The sequence below is a fragment of the Balaenoptera musculus genome, chromosome 1 (assembly GCF_009873245.2).
Source record: "Balaenoptera musculus isolate JJ_BM4_2016_0621 chromosome 1, mBalMus1.pri.v3, whole genome shotgun sequence".
In the NCBI taxonomy this organism is placed as follows: Eukaryota; Metazoa; Chordata; class Mammalia; order Artiodactyla; family Balaenopteridae; genus Balaenoptera; species Balaenoptera musculus.
In genome coordinates, this window is record NC_045785.1 from 132365525 (window position 1) to 132393206 (window position 27682).

The 27682-nt window shown below is 40.6% G+C and overlaps 1 protein-coding gene and 1 pseudogene across 2 annotated transcripts in view; both read right to left on the bottom strand.

Moving 5' to 3' along the window:
- The window catches only part of ASTN1 (astrotactin 1), a 323652-nt gene that overhangs the window by 238507 nt on the left and 57463 nt on the right, over positions 1 to 27682 (bottom strand). The window lies entirely within an intron of this gene.
- The window catches only part of LOC118901158, a 36778-nt pseudogene that overhangs the window by 1389 nt on the left and 7707 nt on the right, over positions 1 to 27682 (bottom strand).

Below are 27682 nucleotides of genomic sequence, written 5' to 3' on the forward strand. Positions count from 1 at the left end.
ACTGTTAGCAGCTACTCTGAGGAAGTTCCTCTCTTAAAGGACCAGCTGCCCTTTCATAAAAGACCCCTTTTTTCTATGAATAATACATATGATAGTAGGGAAGAAAACGTTTCCATTAAGCAATATCAATTCTCAACACACTGGATATAATCTCTTATGCCTCCATGATTAAAAATTAAACACAAAGTATTATGTTAAAAAACTCCAAAGCTGATTTTTATGTACTCTTTTTCTCCATAAACATCATTCTTACCAGCCTTTCAATATAATTATATTCCAGGGAAAAACAGGCAGGTAGAAAAGAATAAATCAACATATAATCTTCCTTTAAAGTCCTAGCTTATATTTTATGATGTGTACAGGCTGTTCAAAAAAAAAAAATCAGGTCTGAAATTTTCCACAATGAACATATAGTATATTCCATTATTTTGTTATTTTAAAAGGGAAAATCATGTAAAATATCAGATCTGTTGTATTTTTAGACACAAGAGACTTTCATTGACTGTGCAGGCTTTTATTGACTGTGTGAGTTTCTGTTAACCTATTTCTAGATCTTAAGTCCCTGACAAATAGCTGGTGCTTAATGAATATTTTTCTAAATAAATAAATACTAATATTAAAAATAAAAACTAAGAAGATATTTGAGCTTGGGACAGTTCAATGTTTTGCCAATATTATTGCCTAGTGGATTTCCCCCTCCTCTGCTGCACTTCCCTCTTTACTAAAGAAAGAGCAATTTCAAGGAAACTATCACTGGGAAATAGGATTCTTACTGTTGTCCTTAATTCACTTAGGACAAGCATTCTCATCTTATTTATTTAAGAAAGTCCATGTGAAAGTCATTGAACTCAGAAAAGCATGGACATCTATCTTCTTAAGCTATGAAAGTAAAAATAATGATAATATATTTAATTACAAGAAAAAATTTGATTGTATGCATTTCGATCAACATACTCAAATTGATTAAAATTCAAATCACAGGATTTCTAAAGCTGGAAAGATTCTTACATGTCTTGGAATCTAACCCTTCCTTTTTAAAATTGTGGAAGCTGAGGTAGAAGAAGTTAAGTGATTGTCCCAAAGATACAGAACTAGTAAATGGCAGACAGACTTGTTCCCAGGTACCTAATTCCAACTTCAACACATTTCACTTCACTCTACTATAAACCCTTTAGTGTTTTACAGACCGATAATAAAAATTAGTTAATAAAGATGATGATGATAATGAAATTTCACTGTGCTGGAAACAGGGAAATGAGGTCAGTTAGCTGGCATTTGGTGATGCTTTTGTTAAGGCAGAACATCTATTATTTTCCATCTCCCTCTGCATTTAAAAAAAATCTATGTACTTTGCTAAAAAAAAAAGCCTTAGGCAACTAAGTATCATTCATTAAAACATTTAAGACAAGTGACAGCTCCTAGTAATACACTTCCAGAACAGAACAAGCAGGATAAAGATAACTTAGCAACTGCATACACATAGAAGTTTTCTACTGATACCCTAATCCCCTGCTGGCCAATTTTTTAAAGTGGGCTTTTATTGTACCATAAAAATGAACAAGCTGAAGCTTTCACATCCGGAGAAAGGTTGGTACCTGCATGGAAAATGTTTTGCCTTCAGGAGTCCAGGGTGAGAGAAAACCATTATTACTCCTAGGTAAGGACAACTAACTATGTGATAGAACTGGGTATTGAAATTCCATTTGTGAGTAGCACATAAACTACAGCTTTAGCAAGATGATTCCATTTCTAAGTATAAGATGATTACTGATGGCAAGGTTGGTCTTGTTACCACTAATATGACTTTGTCTTTTAAAAACCAAAGACCCAGCTTTGGAGAACTATTTGACAGCAGCTATGAAAGCAAGGCACTTGCATCCACTATACACCGGAAATTCCACTCATCGGTATATACCTGCCTAAAATGCATTTATATATGAGTCAAAAGACATGCACAGGGCTTCCCTGGTGGCGCAGTGGTTGAGAATCTGCCTGCTAATGCAGGGGACACGGGTTCGAGCCCTGGTCTGGGAAGATCCCACATGCCGCGGAGCGGCTGGGCCCGTGGGCTGCAACTACTGAGCCTGCGCGTCTGGAGCCTGTGCTCCGCAACAAGAGAGGCCGTGATAGTGAGAGGCCCGCGCACTGCGATGAAGAGTGGCCCCCGCTTGCCACAACTAGAGAAAGCCCTCGTGCAGAAACGAAGACCCAACACAGCCAAAAATAAATAAATAAATTAATTAATTAAAAAAGAAAAATAAAAAGACATGCACAGTTCATAGCAGCCCTATTCAAAATAGCCCCAAACTGGAAGCTACTCAAATAGCCATCAAAAATAGAATGGATAAACACATTGTGATATAATCACACAATGGAATACCACTTTGCAGTGATAGTGAGTAAACTACAGCTACTCTCAGTAACACGAACAAATTTTTACAAAAACATATTGTAGAGTAAAAGAAGCCACCTACGGGAAAAGTTTGCACTGTATGATTCTGTTATATAAAATTTTAAAGTGATCATATTAATCTATGGTGTTACAAATCCAGTTAATGCTTCCCCTGGGGGAGGGGTGGTGACTGGAAAGGGCACAAGGAGGATTTGGGGAGGGTGCTAACTGTTTTCTTTCTTGATCAGGGTCCTGGTTATACAGGGTTGCTAGCTTTGTTTAAATGCATTGACCTATATGCTTATGATTTGTAAGTTAATATGAGTTTATGTATATGTCATTTAAAAAATCTGAAGCCCTAAACATTTTCCTATAAAAACATGATAGGGCGAGAGTGACACATTAGTAGAAGCGATGTGCCATCAGTAAGATAAAGAATGACTGCACCCACAGGCAACCTTCCCCCCCTTGCCCTGTTTTTCCCTCATCATTGCTTATGAAATTGGTCATCAGCCTGCAAATGAGGAACACAAATGTGTAAATGTCACAGTCTTATGCAGGAACAAAGGTACTCACTTCTTTTTGCCCCAAGGCATGATTGGGTCTCAGTTTTCATATACTAAAAATGGACCTATTAGGGTAATGTGTTCACGTCTGTCATTTCAAGTTGATTGCTGGCAGTCTGTGTTGTGTGAGATGTGTCCCGCTAAGTAGAAATCAGATAAATTCAGGGAACATACATCATTTGGGGACATGGACTAATTGGGCATTTGTCCTTTGTGCTCCATCTGTAAGGTCTATTGAGGGAACACAGAGGTCTGTCCTCGAGATTTAAGAAATGGAGGAAGGAATAAACTTTTAAGTACTTATTGTGAGCCAATACAGTGTTAGGCATTTATATAATCTTCACAATAGCTTTCAAAGGCAGGTACTATTGGCCTCATTTTACAGAGAAGGAAACAGACTCTGAGAGAGGATGAAGCCTATGCAAGTTATGCTGCTACTAAATAAGGGAAGAGAGATTCAAATTTAGGACCACTGACTCCTCAGGCTGTTTTCATATAGCACAGTTTCAATAGAGGTCAATAGCCCTTTGACAAAATGTCTGCATTCCCTAGAGAAAAGAACCAAAGGGTTCTTTTCAACTCTGCTTTAAGTCTATCCTAATACCAGGGAGTATTCCAAGTGCAAGAAAAAACACAACCACCCTTTTGCCTGAAAAACAGTCTTAAACAGCAGGGGTAGTGAAGGTATAAGTTTTTAATAATTGTCATCACTGGGTCAAAACACTTTCTCAATCAAGCCCAATATTCTTTCAGAAGTGATGGTATCCAAGGTGTGGATACCTTCCAAAAGGCAGGCCTCAAAAGTTTAGGTATCCACGTTCAGTGTGTCTAACTTCCTTTAGACTCAAGAAAGAATCACTCCTAGCACTACAGAACTGGCCAACAACCAAAGAGGAAGAAACCAATGGTGCCACCCCAAAAGACTTCAGAGAAACCGTAAACTGGCTGTATTGCTTTGAGGTATCCGAGCTCCAGCTAGGAGCAGGCCTCCCCTGCAAGCTATTCTCTGACCATCACGGCTGATGCTATGACCCAGAATAAACATCTGACTCTCCCTACCTCAGCTTCTCCACACTGCAAAAGGATGATAAGAACTCCTACCTCTCCTCGAAGGTGTTAAAAGAACCAGCTTATATCTGCAGAGATAAGCACTGTTTAAGTGCTAAGTGACCACCAATGCAGGGAGCCTTGAACAATGCAGATTGGTGTCGGTCTTGCACAGATCACACATGTTCTCACCTCCCAACAGAGAAGGTTTGAGAGTGACCCCCTAGCTCATAATGAGACACAAAAACAAATGGATGATGTGGAGATATATCTGGGGACTAAATGAAGAAATCAGAAAAAAAATTGGAGTGAAATTTGCCAGGCTAAAAGTGACCTACAGTAGCCCTGCCCTTGCATACAAAATCACAGGATGGACATTTGTCCTCTGAATGCTCTCTGGCAGGGTTGGCCGGACTGGGCACTGGGAGAGTTGACTGAATCCACACCAGCGACAGCAGCCACAGAGACTCAATTAAAACTGATCTAACATGAGAACAGAGAAGAGGATACACTGAGCTACAGAGATGGAGCAGTAGGTACTCAATGGGTATGCAAAAGTAGTAAAGCAATAGATAAATCAGACTTAATAGCTGGCTCCTGGTCAGGTGACTCTCCTCCAGGGCTTCCACCTGGTGGCAAGCATAGGCGAATACTAAGAACAAGCTCCCAGGCTCTGAGTTAGGTCATTTTACATGTTTATCACACAGTCCTCTCACCAGCCCCTGAAAAGTGGGTGTTATCATTTTTCAAGAAATGAGGGTCAAAGTGACAAAGTAACTTGCGTTAAGACAGTGTCGCCATCACTAAAATATAGGTCTGGCTGAGACAGGAGCCCTTGCTCATTAAACTGGGTCCTCCATCTCTCATCACAGTTATTCACTGTGTATACTAGCTCTGAGCAGATCCCCAGGCCAACTCAGTAGGAAATCCAAACCGTGGTACCTGGCTTTGTAGTTAAATGGTATGGCCTGTAGTACAGTAACTGATCCAATAAGCATTTGAAGAGGCCCTGCTATGGGCCAGGCTTGTGCTAGATGAGAATAATGCAGAAAAAAGAAGACCCACTCCTTCACCTTGGCAACATCCATTGGCATCCAACAAGCATGGTGCAGCAGATATTCTGGGCAAGTTCTCCAGCACAGACTTCAGCCACAGTTGGTGAGATGCATAAGCAACCACAGAGGTTATGGCCCCCTTGAAAGCCATTCTCAAGGAGGCCCTCAGCAAACAGAGGATATTCTTTAGTCTGAGTTTTGACAGTTCTTTATTAATCTCCTGAGGATTATGGCTAAAAACTGCTGCATGTTCTTTTACTTTAATTACAGTCCTATAGAAGGTTTGATTTTATTTAAAAAAAACAAACTAGTAAAATTATTGCAGAAGAAAAAAAGTTCTTAATAATTTATTCATAATGCTATTAAGACAAAGTCATGTTTTATTGGGCTCTGCGTGTTTCTGTTGTGACGCAGAAGTCAATAAGAGGGAGCTTTAGTAATATGTAATATCTAGGAATATTCTCCATGTATGTTCACCAATGTCTCAGCATCAATAAAGGATTTCAATAATTAAAAAGTTTGATTTTTCCCGATTTAACTATTTCCTACTAAAAGGATGCCACAGACGCTTATACTGACAGCCTCTCATTCCCAGCAAAAGCAACTGCACTTTATGGGGAGAGAGATAGAGTGGAATGAATGTTAGTCCAGGAAGGGGCTCTTGTCTCCATGCTGACGCTAACTGCATATGACCTTGAGGTCTAGGCCCTTCCCTCTTCATCTGTACAATGAAAAGATTTAGATGAGGCAATGCCCACGTCTTCCCCAGCTTTCCAGCTGTGAAGTAGCACTCCCCTGGGCCTTATCTTTATCCCTTCTTGATCACCACTACCTTTTGTCAGGTGTCATTTTGAAATGAGTTTCTTGTTTCCCAAATGGGCATTGTTCTTCGACTACTTGGCCTGGCTCACAGAGTTAAGAGGCAGAATGGAGGCCCACTGGCTATGGAGACAAGTGATAGTTCCCTCTCCAACTTGCTGTTTGCCCTTGATCAGGGAGTCACTTAGGAATTCCAGGCCCATCATTTCCTCACTGATGGGGGATTATGTGACAATATTTAGCGACCAAGAAGGAGTGAGAGAGGATTAAATAATATGCTTGTATGGGACTTAGCCAATACTTGATGTAACACTGGATACTTGGTAATAATTACCTTTTGAGTCTCACAGAACTCACCTGAAATACCTTCCTGATTCAAGGGCTAAATGGTTCCATAAGAGGGTTTAGTTCCTTTTCATTCCCTAAAAGAACTGTGCCACAAACTGAGAGCCTTGATATACCATTGCAAGCATGGATTTCCTTTGCCTTAGCTCCCCAGAATCACTAAAGAATCATGATCACTGTGTTTTACAGGCTCAAATCATTTTCCCCATATTCCTTTATAGATAGACGCTTATTATGCCGTAAACATAAAGGGAAAATATCCAGTGGGTATTTTGACACTGTTAACACTCCTTCTCGGGGAGACCTTCAAGATGGCAGAGGAGTAAAATGTGGAGATCACCTTCCTCCCCACAAATACATCAGAAATACATCTACATGTGGAATAACTCCTACAGAACACCTACTGAATGCTGGCAGAAGACCTCAGACTTCTCAAAGGCGAGAAACTCCCCACGTGCCTGGGTAGGGCAAAAGAAAAAAGAAAAAAGAAAAAACAGAGACAAAAGAATAGGGACGGGACCTGCACATCTGGGAGGGAGCTGTGAAGGAGGAAAAGCTTCCACACTCTAGGAAGCCCCTTCACTGGCAGAGATGGGGGGATGGGCGGGGGGGGAAGCTTCAGAGCCACGGAGGAGAGCGCAGCAACAGGGTGCAGCGGGCAAAGCGGAGAGATTCCCGTACAGAGGATGGGTGCCGACCAGCACTCACCAGCCCGAGAGGCTTGTCTGCTCACCCGCTGGGGCGGGCGGGGGCTAGGAGCTGAGGCTCGGGATTCCGAGGTCAGATCCCAGGGAGAGGACTGGGGTTGGCTGCGTGAACACAGCCTGAAGGGGGCTAGTGCACCACAGCTAGCAGGGAGGGAGTCCGGGAAAAGGTCTGGAGCTGGCTAAGAGGCAACAGACCATTGTTTTGGAGCGCACAAGGAGAGGGGATTCAGAGCACCGCCTAAATGAGCTCGAGGTGGGCGCGAGCTGTGGCTATCAGCGCAGACACCAGAGACGGGCATGAAACGCTAAGGCTGCTGCTGCAGCCACCAAGAAGCCTGTGTGCAAGCACAGGTCACTATCCACACCTCCTCTCCCGGGAGCCTGTGCAGGCCTCCACTGCCAGGGTCCCGTGATCCAGGGACAACTTCCCCAGGGAGAATACACGGCATGCCTCAGGCTGGTGCAATGTCATGCCAGCCTCTGCCACCGCAGGCTCGCCCTGCCTGAGTGAGCCAGATTCCCCCCCAGTCAGCTGCTACTTTAACCCCGTTCTGTCTGGGCAGGGAACAGACGCCCTCAGGCAACCTACATGCAGAGGCGGGGCTAAATCCAAAGCTGAACCCCAGGAGCCGTGCAAACAAAGAAGAGAAAGGGAAATCTCTCTGTGCAACCTCAGGAGCAGCGGTTTAAATCTCCACAATCAACTTGATGTACCCTACATCTGTGGAATACCTGAATAGACAACAAATCATCCCAAAATTGAGGTGGTGGATTTTGGGAGCAACTGTAAACTTGGGGCTGCTTTCTGCATCCAATTTTTTTCTGGTTTTATGTTTATCTTAAGTTTAGTATTTAGAGTTTATAATCATTGGTAGATTCGTTTATTGATTTTCTTGCTCTCTTTTTTAATATATATATAGCTATATATATATTTTTTTCCTTTTTCTCTTTTTCTGAGTGTGTATGTGTATGCTTCATTCTGTGATTTTGTCTGTATAGCTTTGCTTTTACCATTTGTCCTAGGGTTCTGTCTGTCAGTTTTTTTTAATTTGTTTTTTTGTTTCTTTTTTAGTATAGTTTTTAGCGCTTGTTATCATTGGTGGGTTTGTTCTTTGGTTTGGTTGCTCTTTTTTTCTTTCTTTTTTTTTAAATTACTTTTTAATTTTTTTAATTTTTAATAATTTTTAAAATTTTTTTATTTTAATAACTTTATTTTATTTTTTTCTCTCTTTCTTTCTTTTTGTCTCCCTTTTGTTCTAAGCTGTGTGGCTGACAGGGTCTTGGTGCTCCGGCCGGGTTGCAGGCCTGTGCCTCTGAGGTGGGAGAGCCAAGTGCAGAACATTGGTCCACCAAAGACCTCCCAGCTCCACGTAATATAAAACAGCGAAAGCTCTCCCAGAGATCACCATCTCAACACTAAGACCCAGCTCCACTCTACGACCAGCAAGCTACAGTGCTGGACACCCTATGCCAAACAACTAGCAAGACAGGACACAACCCCACCCATTAGCAGAGAGGCTGCCTAAAATCATAATAAGATCACAGACACCCCCAAACACAATACTGGACGTGGTCCTGCCCACCAGAAAGACAAGATCCAGCCTCATCCACCAGAACACAGGCACCAGTCGCCTCCACCAGGAAGCCTACACAACCGAATGAACCAACCTTAGCCACTGGGGGCAGACACCATAAAGAATGGGAACTACGAACCTGCAGCCTGCGAAAAGGAGACCGCAAACACAGTCAGTTAAGCAAAATGAGAAGACAGAGAAACACACAGCAGATGAAGGAGGAAGATAAAAACCCACCAGACCAAACAAATGAAGAGGAAATAGGCAGTCTACCTGAAAAAGAATTCAGAATAATGATAGTAAAGATGATCCAAAATCTTGAAAATAGAATGGAAAAAGTACAAGAAATGTTTAACAAGGACCTAGAAGAACTAAAGAGCAAACAATGATGAACGACAAAATAAATGAAATTAAAAATTCTCTGGAAAGTATCAATAGCAGAATAACTGAGGCAGAAGAACGGATAAGTGACGTGGAAGATAAAATAGTGGAAATAACTACTGCAGAGCAGAATTTTTTAAAAAAATGAAAAGAATTGAGGACAGTCTTAGAGACCTCTGAGACAACATTAAACGCACCAACATTTGAATTATAGGGGTCCCAGAAGGAGAAAAGAAAAAGAAAGGGAATGAGAAAATATTTGAAGAGATTATAGTTGAAAATATCCCTAATATGGGAAAGGAAATAATCAAATGCAGGATGCACAGAGAGTCCCATACAGAATAAATCCATGGAGACAAATGCCAAGATACATATTAATCAAACTATCAAAAATTAAATAAAAAGAAAAAGTATTAAAAGCAGCAAGGGAAAAGCAAAAGATAATATACAAGGGAATCCCCATAAGGTTAACAGCTGATCTTTCAGCAGAAACTCTGCAAGCCACAAGGGAGTGGCAGGACATATTTAAAGTGATGAAAGGGAAAAACCTACAACCAAGATGACTCTCCCCAGCAACGATCTCATTCCGATTTCACAGAGAAATTGAAACCTTTACAGACAAGCAAAAGCTAGGAGAATTCAGCACCACCAAACCAGCTTTACAACAAATGCTAAAGGAACTTCTCTAGGCAGGAAACACAAGGGAAGGAAAAAACCTACAATAAACCCAAAACAATTAAGAAAATGGTAATAGGAACATACATATTGATAATTACCTTAAATGTAAATGGATTAAATGCTCTAACCAAAAGACATAGACTGGCTGAATGGATACAAAAACAAGACCGGTATATATGCTGTCTACAAGAGACCAACTTCAGACCTAGGGACACATACAGACTGAAAGTGAGGGGATGGATAAAGATACTCCATGTAAACACAAATCAAAAGAAAGCTGGAGTAGCAAATCTCATATCAGACAAAATAGACTTTAAAACAAAGAGTATTCCAAGAGACAAAGAAGGACACTACCTAATGATCAAGGGATCAATCCAAGAAGAAGATAGAACAACTGTAAATATTTATGCACCCAACATAGGAGCACCTCAATACATAAGGCAAGTGCTAACAGCCATAAAAGGGGAAATCGACAGTAACACAATCATAGTAGGGGACTTTAACACCCCACTTTCACCAATGGACAGATCATCCAAAATGAAAATAAATAAGGAAACACAAGCTTTAAATGATACATTAAACAAGATGGACTTAATTGATATTTATGGGACAGTCCATCCAAAAAGAACAGAATACACTTTCTTCTCAAGTGCTCATGGAACATTCTCCAGGATAGATCATAACTTGGGTCACAGATCAAGCTTTGGTAAATTTAAGAAAATTGAAATTGTATCAAGTCTCTTTTCTGACAACAATGCTATGAGACTAGATATCAATTACAGGAAAAAAATCTGTAAAAACTACAAACACATGGAGACTAAACAATACACTACTAAATAACCAAGAGATAAGTGAAGAAATCAAAGAGGAAATCAAAAAATACCTACAAATAAATGACAATGAAAACACGATGACCCAAAACCTATGGGATGCAGCAAAAGCAGTTCTAAGAGGGAAGTTTATAGCAATACAATCCTACCTCAAGAAACAAGAAACATCTCAAATAAACAACCTAACCTTACACCTAAAGCAATTAAAGAAGAACAAAAAACCCCAAAGTTAGCAGAAGGAAAGAAATGATAAGATCAGATCAGAAATAAATGAAAAAAGAAATGAAGAAAACAATAGCAAAGATCAATAAAACTAAAAGCTGGTTCTTTGAGAAGATAAAAAAAAAAAATTGATAAACCATTACCCAGACTCATCAACAAAAAAAGGGAGAAGACTCAAATCAATATAATTAGAAATGAAAAAGGAGAAGTCACAACAGACACTGCAGAAATACAAAGGATCATGAAAGATTACTACAAGCAACTATATGCCAATAAAATGCACAACCTGGAAAAAATGGACAAATTCTTAGAAAAGCACAACCTTCCAAGACTGAACCCGGAAAAAATAGAAAATATAAACAGACCAATCACAAGCACTGAAATTGAGACTGTGATTAAAAATCTTCCAACAAACAGAAGCCCAGGACCAGATGGCTTCACAGGTGAATTCTATCAAACATTTAGAGAAGAGCTAACACCTATCCTTCCCAAACTCTTCCAAAATATAGCAGAGGGAGAAACACTCCCAAACTCATTCTACGAGGCCACTATCACCCTGATACCAAAACCAGACAAAGATGTCACAAAAAAAGAAAACTACAGGCCACTATCACTGATGAACATAGATGCAAAAATCCTCAACAAACTACTACCAAACAGAATCCAACAGCACATTAAAAGGATCATACACCATGATCAAGTGGGGTTTATCCCAGGAATTCAAGGATTCTTCAATATACTCAAATCAATCAATGTGATAAACCATATCAACCAATTGAAGGAGAAAAACCATATGATTATCTCAATAGATGCAGAAAAAGCTTTTGACAAAATTTAACACCCATTTATGATAAAAAAAAAACCCTCCAGAAAGTAGGCATAGAGGGAACTTACCTAATAAAGGCCATATATGAATAAACCCACAGCCAACATCATTCTCAGTGGTGAAAAACTGAAACCATTTCCTCTAAGATCAGAAACTATACAAGGTTGTCCACTCTCACCACTGTTATTCAACATAGTTTTGGAAGTTTTAGCCACAGCAATCAGAGAGGAAAAAGAAATAAAAGGAATCCAAATTGGAAAAGAAGAAGTAAAGCTGTCACTGTTTGCAGATGACATGATACTATACATAGAGAATCCTAAGGATGCTACCAGAAAACTACTACAGCTAATCAGTGAATTTGGTAAAGTAGCAGGATACAAAATTAATGCACAGAAATCCCTTGCATTCCTATACACTAATGATGAAACATCTGAAAGAGAAATTAAGGAAACACTCCCATTTACAATTGCAACAAAAAGAAGAAAATACCTAGGAATAAACCTACCTAAGGAGACAAAAGACCTGTATGCAGAAAACTATAAGACACTGATGAAAAAATTAAAGATGATACAAACAGATGGAGAGACATACCATGTTCTTGGACTGGAAGAATCAACATTCTGAAAATGACTCTACTACCCAAAGCAATCTACAGATTCAGTGCAATCCCTATCAAACTACCAAAGGCATTTTTCACAGAACTAGAACAAAAAATTTCACAATTTGTATGGAAACACAAAAGACCCCGAATAGCCAAAGCAATCTTGAGAAAGAAAAACGCAGGTGGAGGAATCAGGCTCTTGGACTTCAGACTATACTACAAAGTTACAGTAATCACGACAGTATGGTGCTGGCACAAAAACAGAATTATAGATCAATGGAACATGATAGAAAGCCCAGAGATAAACCCAAGCACATATGGTCACCTTCTTTTTGATAAAGGAGGCAAGAATACACAATGGAGAAAAGACAGCCTCTTCAATAAGTGGTGCTGGGAAAACTGGACAGCTACATGTAAAAGAATGACATTAGAACACTCCCTAACACCATACACAAAAATAAACTCAAAATGGATTAAAGACCTTAATGTAAGGCCAGACACTATAAAACTCTTAGAGGAAAACATCGGCAGAACACTTTGTGACATAAATCACAACAAGATCCTTTTTGACCCACCTCCTAGAGAAATGGAAATAAAAACAAAAATAAACAAATGCGACCTAATGAAACTAAAAAGCTTTTGCACAGCAAAGGAAACCATAAACAAGACAAAAAGACACCCCTCAGGTTGGGAGAAAACATTTGCAAACGAGGCAACTGACAAAGGATTAATCTCCAAAATATACAAGCAGCTCATACAGCTCAATATCAAAAAAACAAACAGCCCAATCCAAAAATGGTCAGAAGACCTAAATAGACATTTCTCCAAATAAGATATACAGATTGCCAACAAACACATGAAAGGATGCTGAACATCACTAATCATTAGAGAAATGCAAATCAAAACTACAATGAGGTATCACCTTACACCGGTCAGAATGGCCATCATCAAAAAATCTACAAACAATAAATGCTGGAGGGGGTGTGGAGAATAGGGAACCCTCCTGCACTGTTGGTGGGAATGTAAATTGATACAGCCACTATGGAGAACAGTATGGAGGTTCCTTTAAAAACTAAAAATAGAACTACCATACGACCCAGCAATCCCACTACTGGGCATATACCCTGAGAAAACCATGATTCAAAAACAGTCGTGTACCACAATGTTCATTGCAGCTCTATTTACAATAGCCAGGACATGGAAGCAACCTAAGTGTCCATCGACAGATGAATGGATAAAGAAGATGTGGCACATATATACAATGGAATATTACTCAGCCATAAAAAGAAACGAACTTGAGTTGTTTGTAGTGAGGTGGATGGGCCTAAAGTCTGTCATACAGAGTGAAGTAAGTCAGAAAGAGAAAAACAAATACTATATGTTAGCACATATATATGGAATCTAAAAAAAAAAAAAATGGTTCTGAAGAACCTAGGGGCAGGACAAGAATAAAGATGCAGACATAGAGAATGGACTTGAGCACACGGGGAGGGGGAAGGGTTAGCTGGGACAAAGTGAGAGAGTGGCATGGACTTATATATACTACCAAGTGTAAAATAGATAGCCAGTGGGAAGCAGCCGCATAGCACAGGGAGATCAGCTCAGTGCTTTGTGACGGAGGGGTGGGATAGGGAGGGTGGAAGGGAGACGCAAGAGGGAGGAGATATGGGGATATATGTATGCCTATGGCTGATTTACTTTGTTATAAAGCAGAAACTAACACACCATTGTAAAGCAATTATACTCCAATAAAGATGTTAAAAAAGAAAAAAAAAAAGACTTCCTCTCCACCATAACTAACGTGGTCATCCCACTATAAACTGGAAGAGACAACTTGGCTTCATGGAAAGAACTCACATTTAAGCAAGAAACCAAACTCATTGAGATGATAATAATTATTGTTAGCACCAATTGAGAGATTAGTCTATGCCAGCACTGTTCTGAATAATTTTCACTTATCAAGTCCTTTACTCCTGGAGACAACCCTACAAGATTGTTACTATTTTCATGTCCATTTCACCGTGTAAAAAACATGCAGCACAGGGAGGTTAAAAGCTTCAAAATGCCAGATTTCTAGGAATTGGTTCACACCAGATTTAAACCCAAGCAGTTTAGAGTCTGGGCTTTTAATTATGCTACTCTTCAGAGTTGGCAGGATGATCTGAAAGAAGTATGTAGAGAACTGGCCATACTGAAAGCACTCAATGAACAGTAATTTATATTGTTTACATTAAAATAGCTATTTTCTTAAATGTTGTTGCTTTTCCCAACTGATTATGACAGAGATTCATCCTTTGTATTCCTCTTTTCCACCTTCACTTCCCATATTTTTAGTTCCACTGGCCTCACTGCTACCTCAGTCCACAGACACAAGGCTCCATGGCATTCATGTCATCCCAGAGTGAACCTCCTCTCTATCCCATCTTGTAACTTCCCTAGGTCTGGCTTTCAGAGTTCCACTTACTGATCTATCAGCTTACTGTTTGAAATAAAATTCAGAGGAACAAGTCCCTCACCCTTTTCCTATACTTTCCTCACTCTGTGTACAGCTTCAGCCTCTGATGAACTGGTCACTTGTTTTGGAAGATATGTTAAGATACACCAAAATTTTAGTCTGTGATACCTTACCCTGTTAAAGGGAAGCTTACCCCAAGATTATAGAGTCCTCATTTTCTGCAACTCACTGATCCAGTCACCAAAACACCATCAGCTTATTTGGCTCAGGTAAGCATCAAGCTGAATGGTGTTCAAATGACAGCAACAGTGAGGCAGAAAACAGGTCTTATAAGACACCATTCGCAGAAGATAATCATAGTAATTTGCTGTCATCATTCCCTCACAAATCCAGGAAAAGGAGCAGCATTAAATCCCATACAGAAGGCAGACGTTTTGAGACTTGGAGAAGTACATGGTCCACGTGAATTCTGGGAACTGGTGGCAAAGCCAAGAAATAATGAAGTAGCAGATGGCAGGCCATCAGTGGAAAGGTGGACCCTTCCACTACCTCACCTAACCAATTTGAGGTAGCTGGTAGTTTATCTGAAGGCCATTTTCAAATCATGCAGTGCCTTGCTCCTCAAAATGTGGTCCATGGACCAGCTGCATGGATATCACTTGGGAACGTGTTAGAAATGAAGACTCTCAGGTCCCTCCCCAGACCTCCTGAGTCTGAATCTACATTAGAAGCTGGCTATTCCTGAGTGCATTACATATTGAGAAGTTCTGGTGGGGGCTTATAGCTCAGGTTAAGACTGGCAGGCCTGACCTACCTATAAAATAGACTCCATTTTGAAATTTCAATGAATAAGTAAGTACATATGATAGTATAAAAGCAAAATTAAGAAAGGGTAAAAAGTTTTTAAATTGTGCTCAGAATAAAGTTGCAACACTAAAGAAGAGATGGCAAGAGATCTGCATGGAAACCCAATAGAAATATTCCATTTGCTGCTCTGATACACCACCCACTTTTCTTCATCTTGCTCTGTGCCCAGGGAGGCTGACCTGTGTGAGAGCAGAGGAATGAAGAAGGGTGAGATTCCCCAGGGGCCAGCCTTGGGCTGGCCATGTCCCTCAGTGGAGGTCACAGCTCTGTCCCAACAGCCCTCACCATCTCTGGGTTCTAGTAACTGCCTCCTTCTCTTCCCCTTCAGGCCTAAGGCTGGTCACAACACTTTGCTGTTAATAGCCTCTGCATACTGCACTATTCCTTTTTGTACCTTTTAAATGATCCCTTAGTAAATTCTGTAAGACTCAGTTGGAGTATATAACTTGTTCTCTGCTGGGACCCTGATTGATAGATTTAGACAAAACTCTTGGTTCAAAGAAAGAAAGGAGAATTAACCTATCATAGGGGAGGGAACTTAAAATATAAGAATGGTCCAGGGGAAAGAGGGTGCGACAAATTTAATAAGGGCCATGTTCCATCACACTTAGATGTCACACATAAGAAACATGCTCTTAACATGTTTAATAGCAAGCTTACCCCTCATCTGTTAAGGAATCCTAATTCTCAGAATGGGGTTTCCACTGCATTTCAATCCAGATTCGCTATCAAGTACATCCTAGTTGTGTCTTGTCAAAGCAACACCCCTTTAGATGCTCATCTGGCCTGCATCTGCGAAACAGCCTTAGAAGGTAAGTCATCTCCTGAAAGTGTCCCCTCTCCTTCCTTTCTCCCTAAAGTACAGAGTTGATTGCATAAGCCACCTTTCTCCCTGTTAAGATCTATCCTTTCACAATCAACTTCTTCAGGTCCCCATTTATTTGTATAGTATGACCCCTATTTTCCAGAAGCTTCCAGAATTAGATATGATCTAATTTCTCTCTGACTCCTTTACATCACAGAATGTCAAATGTTGACACGCATTCGACTAACTGTAAAACCAAATGCGACTCCATTGAGTGGCCCTTGGCCCACACCTCTCCAGAGGGCCCAACTCTACAAGGAGTCAGCATGACCAGCCTGGTCAGGCAAAAAGGCTTTCCTGCAGCTCCTCATCCATCACTGCCACTCAGATGTCAAGCTTATTCCTACCGTATCTTGTCCCTCTATCTAGAATCTCATCTCCAACAACCAGTTCTTAAGTAATTCTATATCACCCAGCATTCAAGGCCCTTAGCAGTCTCACCTTCTTTGTAAAGTCATCCCTTCAACTTTAAAACATAAAAATGTCTCCCTTATCCAACTCCTTTGGAGCTTGCTTGCTTCTAAGTGAGAACCCAGGGGGTTTCTGTAAGCAGAGCGCATGTGTGCAAACATAAATGGACACACGGGGCAAAAAGATTCCAGCATGACTTCTAGGTTCCTGGCTTAAGAGCCTAGGTGGAAGGTATTGTTGTTTACTCATTTCTATAAATTAATTAATTTATTTTTGTCTCTTAGGTGTCCTTTATTCCATAATAGTCCTTCCCTTCTTCCCTCCTCCTTTTTTTATGCCTTTGATTTTTTAGTGAAACTCGTGTATGTTCCACATTCTGGGTTTGGCTGATTGTTTTATGTGGTGTCTTTTAATGTGTTCCCTTACTTTTTTTTGTCGTTTTAAAATTTGTAGTGAGATACATACAGCATGAAATTTCACATCTTAACTATTTTTAAGTGGACATATCCGGGGCATTAAGTACATTCACATTGTTGTACAATCATCACCATCATTCATCTCCAGAATTTTCCTCATCTTCCCAAAGCAAACTTCTGTACCCATTAAACAGTTACCCTCCCTTCCCATTCCCTGCTCCTCTCAGCCCCTAGCAGTGACCACTCTACTTTCTGTTTCTATCAATCTGAATACTCTAGCTACCTCATATAAATGGCATTGCACAGTATTTGTCCTTTGTGACTGGCTTATTTCACATAGCATAACGTCCTCAAGGGTATCCATGTTGTAGCATGTGTCAGAATTTCCTTCTTTCTTAGGCTGAATAATATTCCATTATATGTATATGGCACATTTTATTTATCCATTTATCTCTTGATGGGAACTTGGGTCCTTTCCACCTTTTGGCTATTGTGAATAATGGGTAGTGCCATTTATTGGGGTGGGGAAAACAGAAGGAAGAGGTATGGAAGGTAAAGGGAGAAATGGTGAATCCAGTTTGGGGCATGTTAACTTTCCGTGCCTGTACAAATACTATACATACGGCTTTTGAGTTCAGAAGACCATCTGGACTGGAGGAATAGATTAGGAGTTGTAGGCATTTAGGTAGCAATGGAAACCAAGAGAATAAATGAGATCACCTCTGGAGAACAGGCAGAAGGTCTAAGGCTGAGTGCTTAAGAACTGTGATTTTGAGGTGAGGTAGGGGAGGATGAGCAAGAAAAGGAGACAGAACAGCATACAGAAAATGGGAAGAAATTCAACAGAGCGTGGGGTTATTTGACCCCAAAGAACATCTGGAACAGATAGAGGATGTCAGGCCTCATCAGTTTGGTAAAAACTAAGATTGAGAACAGACCTAAGTGAAATTCTTTAAATTATGAATATTGATTTTTCAAATACAGTATGCTACATTTAAAAGTATCTACTTGAAGCTTGCAGAAAATAGGTAGTTAATCTGAGAAACTCATTTGTTCAGGAAATAGTAGAGGAATATAAATACTTACTAGGAAAGTGTGTATAAAATCACCAATGTTACATTTGTGACACATTGTTAGAAGATGTTTGAGACACACCTGATAAAACCCTCAAAGTGGTTTTAAAGGAGATAGATAAATTGTGTTTCACATACACACACATGCACACATACACTATCCCAAGGGACAGACAACTTCACTGCTTTGGATGTGAAAATGCTCTAGGATGGCATTTTCAAACGCCAGAGCTTAGCAGTAAACTATCTATAAAAATCACTGTTGAGCAAGGAATGTGAGACTTAGGTTAGATTTCAGGAAAAGCTCTCTGTGACTGGAAATTGTTTAAAACTTTCAAAATTCTGGAATGCTAATTGGAATCAAGAGACCATAAAATATCTTCCTCTAACATTGTTTAAAAAGCAAAAACAGGGTTTTCATCTGTCTGGCACTAAGTGCAGGCATGACTCAAGATAAGAAAACAGACTTGAACTCTCATGGTTCCTTCGTTTCATAATATTATATGATTCTCCCCACTGTTTTACCACTTTTGGTAGAAGAGCTTTCATCTTTCCAATTTCCAAACTACTAAATTAGATAGCCCGGCCAAGTTTCTCAGACTCACTGATTTTTCCACTTCCTTGAAAACCTCAGCTGAAGGCATCTTTTATCTTTAATTATACTTGTATTTTCCTCTTACACTACTTATTATAATCCACTTGTTATTTGCCCTCCCTTCTCCATCATTTCCCTACCTTATTTATCTACCTATAAAACACATTAATATTTGATTCTTTCTCATTGAAGTCTAGTATTTTGAGAACTCAAAGTTGGTAGGTAAATCTGAACCATATATTATAACACGTGTTACTAGGTCATAATTTTATTTCTTTTGGCCAAAGGCCATCACAAGACTTATGGAGGAAAGATAACATACAAAGAGAACTTTAAAATAAGTTATAAAAATCAAACGAGGACTAAGTTAGAATGAGTTCCTAAGTGTAAAAATATTTAACGTTTCAAGGTTAATTTATTAAAACGAGTCATAAGACCAATTCATCATTATACCCTTTTGGCTGGAGTGTCTAACATAACATTAACTCTGATTCTGAAATGGCCAGTGAGTAATAGAGGATCAAAAATTGTGCAGGTGTCCCTGACAGGCAAACCTTTTCCAGTGATGTTCTAGAGTAAATATTAGTTTTGATCACCAACCCCCCAGCAATGGTTAGAGTTATTTCTAGATACAAAGCAGGAGGAAATAAATATGCATGACAATGACCCTATTAGATAGGATTTTTTAGATCCATGTTTGATTATAAATAAGTTCACAGAGAGTAGATAACTCCTCCAAGTCATACTTTAGTAAATGGCAGAAGTAGAGTCTGGACCCAAGACTGTCACAGCCCAAAGCCCAAGCAGGTACACCACTGTCCGTTTTAGAGAAAAGGAAATGTGAAAGGTCCTCTGATTCCAGGTTGCTTCCAATATGGGCTCAACAGACCAGGAAATAAGCCAGTATCTTGTCTTTAATTATGAAGTAGACATAATTTAGAAAAAGATTGCTGTGAAAGCCTGGCTAAGTTTGAGAGCAATAAGATCGATCAAGCAAAGTGAAATTCTATGTAACCCTCCTATAACACTTGAAAACACCAGTTTCTATAAAAGCTAGCCTTTTAGGAACAGGGGGCAGGGTATTTCACTCAAAGGTTCTTCAACAAGACTTGGTAGTAGGGAGACTGTTTGTTAATTCATTTTCATTGCAAGCCACTTGATATGAATTAGTTCACTGAATTCTCACAACCACCCTGGCATGATTTTATACTGGAGAGATATAACAGTCAATGGTCAATGTCATTAAGTAAAGGAGCTAAGATTTGGATATAGGGCTAAGTCCCTAGACCAGGCTTGCTCCACCATAGAGCCATGGAGAGAAACAGCACTGAAGACAGCTAAGGCAGTGCTTCTTCGCCTTCAGTGTGCATATGAACCCCCCGGCATTTTGTTAAGTCACATGTTTAGTTCACTGGAGCCTTAGAATCTGCATTTCTGAAAGGCCCCCAGCTGATGCTGATGACGCTGGTCTGCAACCACTCTTAAGGATAGAAATGATGAGGTATTTACAAAACAATCCCTACAAGTGTATTCCCAAACAGGGCACTCTTCTGCTAGATGGCTTCAGTGAAACTTTGTGCTTTCTAAAATATTCAATCAGTGCTCTAAGTGATGGGATGGTGATCTTCTCTGCTACAGCTGCTGAGATAGAGAGTGGGCGCACATAAAAGATTGGGATGAGAGGTTAAGTGTTCCCCACGTGTATCACCCCAAGCCCTCACCTCAGTTCTACGAACATCTGGTCAACGGCTAGGCAAAGGAAGGATTCCACAAAGCATAAGCCGTTCCATTTGTCAGGTAGAATTTTGCTACTTCTCCTGTGGCTGCAGCAGTTCTCAAGTGAGCAGGATCCCATGTGACAGGCCCACATCCATAGTGGGTGCAGCCCTCAGCCAGTGGAGGGGCTGGCCACTTGGAGGTGTTTGGTACAAAGTTGTTTTGGAACCGTTTACTGTGTTCCTCTGCTCTGCTTTACATTTCACTCCTGTTCCCCTGTCCCCTCTCTCCGTCCCTTATAGGAGCCCAATGGCAAGCAACCCTCCTCTATGTCTGCAATCAGGAGTCAAGGCTGCTTCCATGAAATGTTCTCTATTTTAGTGAAAACCAACTTCACAGCAAATTGCTCTGGTTACCACTGGGGTCACTTAGGTGTTGCCTAGTCTGTGGTAATTGCTTTATTTCAGCAGGAAAAAAAAAAAATTATTACCATGTTTTTGCAGCTGACAGTGGCTTTTGTGTAGGTAATCTTTCACATCAAAAGAAGAGGGACTCTGTTGATGACACACACACCAGCTGTTTCCAGAACTGCTCGCCTCTAACCGCCACGCCTCCTCTGCAGGCCAGCTGAGGCCCTGCTCACCAGGAAAGAGTTCCTTGAGGACACTTGGCATTCACCTGTGTCCGGCAGGGGTGGGTGCCACCCAGGCGACAACCAGACTAGGGACACTGACTCAAAGCCAGACGCGGGTAATGAGGTCCAATGGGGGAAATGGCTTCAAACTGCGCTCAATCAATGTTGCCACAATGAGTGGATTTTGCTTCCTCCCAAACAGACAGCTCTATTCTCTTCATCTCACATCCCTAACGCCCTTGGGTTTGAGATTTAGCCTGGGAAGGGGGGTGGAGAAGTAAAGCATGAGGTGCAGACATCCCCCTATTCTAATAAGATAGCTGAGTTACCTTTTATCTCTACTTTTGATGCAGCTTAGACAGTCCCGGGGCAGCCCAGAATCCTTTTCTCTTTTCCCCTTTTCAAATCAGTCTGTTATCATGCCTAGTGCTTGGCTCATTAATTTCTTTTCCCCTACATCATCTCCTGCTCCTCCCTCTGCAATGACCTCTCTCCCCTGTGACTGGTTGTGGAGGTTCTCTTTCATTTTCTTTCTAAGGCAATCTTTGTAGAGCTAACTTTAACTCACTGACCAATTCTTTCCCAAGCCCATAAAAGCATCCCATGAAAAGGGACACGCAAGAAGCCTGCAACCCTCCCCTCTCTCCAGCCTTCTCTGCACACACTCAGCCTCTTCCCAGCGATGGCTTGGAAACTGCCTCTTTATCACAAGTTCAGGCTTTGACTGGCATGCAGCAGTCAGTTCGCCATAGAAGAAGAAAAGTCATAACCACTGCACTTCCTCCAAACCAGGCCGTCAACATCTAAGCTTGTTTCCAGCTTCTATGTGGCAGAAAAGAGGCCATTTTCTCCCCAGAACTAAAGAAGATCACATATAATATTAGGACATTCAAGGTTCAGTGAGTAAAGTCTTAGAGAGCCAGGGCCAGCTGGGTGATGCGTGTTGCCATTCATGTTGTGAAACTGGTTGTTTCCCATGGGAAGCATACACGACAATTCCAGCTGGAAAGAAAGTTTCCCCTGTCATCCTCTTGACCTTGGATTTGTTCTCTTCCATACCTTCCTCTACTACCATCTTGTTTCCTTTGAATGTGCCAGTTCTGGAGCTAGCCTTGTGTGGGTCTTTATTTTTTCTGTCTCCCCACTTCCCATGCACCTACCTGGTTTAAACTCACTTCTTTGCTCTCATTCACATGTGCTCAACCACCACCCTTGTTCCAGAATCTGAGCTCTGCCCTGATACCAGTTTTCAGGCCCTCCCAACCTTGCTGCACTCTCCTAGTTCCGGCTACAGGGTTCATCCATATTCCATCGCATACCCTGCATTAACAGAGTGTATAGACAAGCCCCACCTCATCTCCATAATTATTTAGTGGGTGGAAAGGGAGTGGGGAGTTTCTTAAAGAAACCTAAGAGAGTGAGTTCAATTTAAAAACACATAACTCTCTACATAGCAGGGAATAAACTTGATAGTAAAATTTGATATAGTAAACTAGAGATAGTAAAATTGGTCATATAAATAAGTGTAGTAAGTATTTAGATAAACTCTTAGGGGAACAGCCCCAAAGGATCGATGCCAAGAAATGATGTCTGGGAAGAGACAAGACACCCCCTACCTACCTGAGTTAAATATCATTCAAGGCAAACGTTTTACCTGATAGAACACAAAGGGAGTATAGCTTAGGGATTAAGTGTGTGTGCTTTGGAGCCAGACCACCTGGGTTGGTTCCTTACTTTGCAATTACTAGCTGGGAGAGTATGGCAAGTTACTTAATGTTTTGAGCCTCAGTTTCCTTATATGTCACATAAGGACAATAATACCCATCATAAGGTTGATGAACTTCTTAAAAGAAAATAATGCAAAGTGCTTAGTTAGCATAGTGCCTAAGCATAATAATTTTGTAATGGATATTTGTCTAAAACCCTTTGTTCTTACTATCAGAGCAGAATCTTAAGCCATTTGGACAATGGCTCTTACAAGACATGAATGTCTAACACATACTTTTTATTTTTTAATTGAACTTTCTATTTTGAGATAACTGTAGCATGATATGCTGTTGTAAGAAATAATACAGAGAGATAGCACATGTCCTTTACTCAGTTTCCCCCAATGGTAAGATCTTGCAAAACTATAGTACAGTATCACAGTCAGGATATTGACACTCATACAAAGCACTGATCTTATTCAGAATTCCTCTTTTATACTTGTGTGTGTGTGTGTTTATCCTATGCAGTTTTATCACGTGTAGTTTCACATATCCACCACCACAGTCACGATGCGCGGGCTTCCCTAGTGGCGAAGTGGTTAAGAATCCGCCTGCCAGTGCAGGGGACACGGGTTCGAGCCCTGGTCTGGGAAGATCCCACATGCCACGGAGCAACTACTGAGCCTGCACTCTAGAGCCCGTGAGCCACAACTACTGAGCCTATGTGCCACAACTACTGAAGCCCGCGCACCTAGAGCCCGTGCTCCACAACAATAGAAGCCACTGCAATGAGAAGCCCGCACACCGCAAGGAACAGTAGCCCCCGCTCGGCGCAACTAGAGAAAGCCCGTGTGCAGCAACGAAGACCCAACGCAGCCATAAATAAATAAATAAATAAATGTATTAAAAAACAAAAACAAAAAACAGATGCGCAACAGTTTCATTACCACAAGCATACATTTTTTAAATCAAGTTTTTAAATGGCCTGATTTGGGTGGCCACAGTCAAAAGGCTCGTTTTTGCCTTTCTTCTGGTTCCTGGTGCATTTTTATAAATGATGCCTGTGAACTTTTCCTGAGCCAGCTCTTTATCCTCCAGTGCATGTGGTTCAAACACAGCAATGGAGCACTTGGCCAGCAGAGAAGCAGAGCCCGTGAAAAGAGGCGGAGGAGGAAAGAATGGAGGAGAGGGAGAATGGAAAGGAGGAGGGAGGGGAAGAAGGGGAGGAGAGGGAGGAATAAGAGTAAGGGCACGGGAGGAGGGAGATGAGGGAGAGGCGCAGGAGGCATGGCAGCCCCTTCCATGCCCAGCAGACCAGGAGTAACACCAGCATCTCCCCAATCTTGATGCCCACCCATTTCACCCACAGGGAAATAGCTCGTAAACACGTCAGTTCTGGTTTGCTCTAGTCCAGAGTCTAAACAGAGCCTGTTCTGATTCATACTGAGGTTTGAATATAAACACAAGACCACAGGGGTTATAAATTTAGGCCCCCCAAATCCAGACCCTATCCTGGTGAAAATGAAATGGAAAAACACATATGGGGAAACACATGTGCAGTTACACTTTTGTGAGATTCAAGTTCAGGTTTAAACAATTTTTATAATTATAAAAATAAAGTAACCTCATTATATAAAACTTGGAAAGTACCTAAAATATAAAGAGCAAAATAATTATTATTCATAATCCTATCACCATAGATAACTATCATTAACATTTCTGGGGTATAATATTCCTTCAGGTTTTTTTCTGTGCAAATATATCTATATGTGCAGCATTTAATTTTATAAAACTTGTGTCATACTACATAGAGATTTGTATCCTGGATTTTCCGTGGAACATCTTAATTGGGTTCCCTCCATGTTTCTGAATATGCTAAATACTGCATATGATGAATTTAGAGAGGCATAGTTTATTCAACCACTCCCCTACTCAGATATTTTGTCCACTTCTATTTCTCAGTGCGCTTGCATCAGTGTTGCTTTCATCATTTATGTGCAGTTGTCTTTTAGTCCTGTTTTTGAAAGATTTAAAAAACAAAAAAACTAAGCATTTTTGTATTGCCAGTGTGGTTTTCCATTCAATGATGTATCCAGATACCCAGGTTAATCTATTCATGGTGGTTGTGAGATTCTGGAATGAAGAGGGCCTTGAAATGTGTAGAATCCTTTCTGCTCACATTTCAGCCAACTTCATGTTTCTATAACAGTAGTTCTTTCCTATTACTCTGAAGACACAGGACAAGATAAAATCTTCAACTTTCAGGAAAGGGATAAAAAAATTTACTTGCTTCTATTTGGCTATATTATTTGGTTAAGAAAAAAAAGGGGGGAAATGTTTTTCCATTTGTTTCTATGCTAACTCTACTCTCTACCTGGTCAAAACAAAGCAATCACATAAAATTCCATGAGATCCTTTCCCATATAAACTAATACCACTACCACTGTAGGTCCCAGGCACATTAACATTGGGCAGGACATTATAATTCTGAAATACTTTTCATGGAAATCTTCTGGAGGACAAGGTGAAAGATCCAATGACCTTCCAAATTACCTCAACACCTAGAATTCCTAACGCTTCGGTGAAACCCAAATCTAGGACTACCAAGTTCTCACTCTGTCTGACCTGATTTTCCTCCTTGGAACTATGCAGCCACCACCAGGCAATGGTGAGACAGGGACAAACAGACCATGATGTCACCACCTCTTCAACCTCACAGCATTTACAGAAAGAAGCCCTCTTTCCGTAGATAAAACTTGAGGCTGATAAATTGATCATTATTAGTAAGACTAAACATCATCTTTATGTATTGTGCTTGGCATTATCACATTAAAATTGTGCTCAGATGCATTACTGTATTTCATGTGTAGATGAAAGGTGTCTTCTGCTACTTTTCTCAAAATCAAAATACTTTTCCTATATTATAGAAACAACTAAGAGTTTACTGTTGTTACGTAAAAGCTTCCCTCTTCATGAGCTCACTTTCCTTCATAAAAAATGTCTTTCCTCAACTCTAATTTCCTCTGAAGCCAAACCCTCCTCCTTCTTTTCATTCACTGCCAAATTTCTTAAAGAAGCACTCTGCATTTGTGCTCCATTTTGTCAGCCAACATTTTCATCTTTCTGGAATGTTTCCCCTCCATCATTCTACTGACATGACTAGTAGCTCTTGACTATCTAACCCAGTGGGCTCTTACCAGTCTTCACCCTGCATGGTTTTCGACCAGACTTAGTTATTTGGTCACATTCTCAATCAGAAAACACTCTCCTGACTTCTTTGACTCTCCGTTTTCCTAATTTAGTCCTGACTGCCCAATTCTCAAGCTTTTGAATTTCCTACCTATGCAAAGCAAGCCTTCCTCAGATTCTGTGTCCCATCCTTGTCAGTCTGGCTCTCCATGCCCTCCCCAGAGACCCAGGGCCCCTACTGTCTGCATTTTCATTATTACCTTTATCCTAATGACTCCCACATCCTTCACTCCAGTCCTCCTGACCCAAACTGAGCTCCACTCCCCAATTGTCCCTTTGAGTGTCCACATGAATTTCCCAAGTGCACCTCAAATTCAACTTTTCCAAAAGCAAAGCCATTGTCTTTCTTTTCTCAGCTTCTCCCCACCCTCGGGCAACTCCTCCCTCGGAGTTCTGAGCCTTGGTTAATGGCAGTCCTAGCCAGCTGTTTATTTTTAATCATGCAGGGGACATATTTGACCCTCACCCTCACAGGCACTCAGTGACCAACTCCTCTGGTGCTTTCCTCAGATCCCCATTCACAGTTGTCCTTTCTCATGTGACTCTCAGCTTCAGTCTCGTAGGTGTTCATCTGAGCTTCTAGAAAAGCTTTCTACCTTGCCTCTCCTTCCTGAAATCCTTCCCGTTTCCTAACTTTTTCATCATGCCCAGAAACAAATTCTGGTAGAATCCCATTCACCAGCTATCTACTGAAGATCTGCTGTGTGCCAGGCCTGGGTTAGCCCTTGGGGTGTATGAGTGAACAAAGCAGACAACAAGCCTCACCTGGTGGAGGCTGTGTTCTACTGAGAGCACACAGACAATAAGCAATAAGCATACAGCATCAATTCCCTCCTCAAACATCTTCACTGGCTACTCATTTCTGCCTACCCACCCCCCACCATAAAAATAAAATCCAAACTTTGAGGCATGATGGTGTTCAAGATTCTCCAAAGCCAACTGCCTGATTTCCAGGTGTCTCACACTGTATCCCTCCTCACTGGACCATTCACCGTTTCCCAGGCACACCCATAATAGCCCACCTCCCAGCCTTTGCTCAGGCTGTTTCCTCAGCCTAGATTGCCCTTCTCCTCCATACCTACAAAATAGCCCTCATTCTTTGAAATTCTACATAGATGTTATTTTCTCTATAAAGCCTTTCTGTCCTGAAAGCCCTGGACACCCATCAAAATGAATCATTTCTTTTATGAATGTTTACAGTATATTTATCCTATCAATCATTTTACACTTACAAAACGTGTTGTGAGGCACAGTGCTAGATCTCTCTCTCTCTTTTTCTCTCTCTCTCTCTCTCTCTCTCTATATATATATCTCATTATATACACACACATATATATATATACACACATATACACACCCAGCAACTACTTCATTTTGTTCTGTATTACATTTATTTATACATCTCCACCCTACCTTCCATAAACACAGTAAATTGTAAGATTCTTCGGAATAGGACTTGTTCTTTTTCCTATTTATATCCCCACCACATTGTGTTGAACATAGCTGTTGAGTGAATGAATAAAAGACTAAATATATATTAGTACTGTGGTAATATTGAGTGTGATAATGACAATCTGATTATTTAGTGAATCTAGGTAATAAAATAGTCTTTGGATAAAAGTGCCATCAGTTGAGGTGATTTTCTTCTTTAA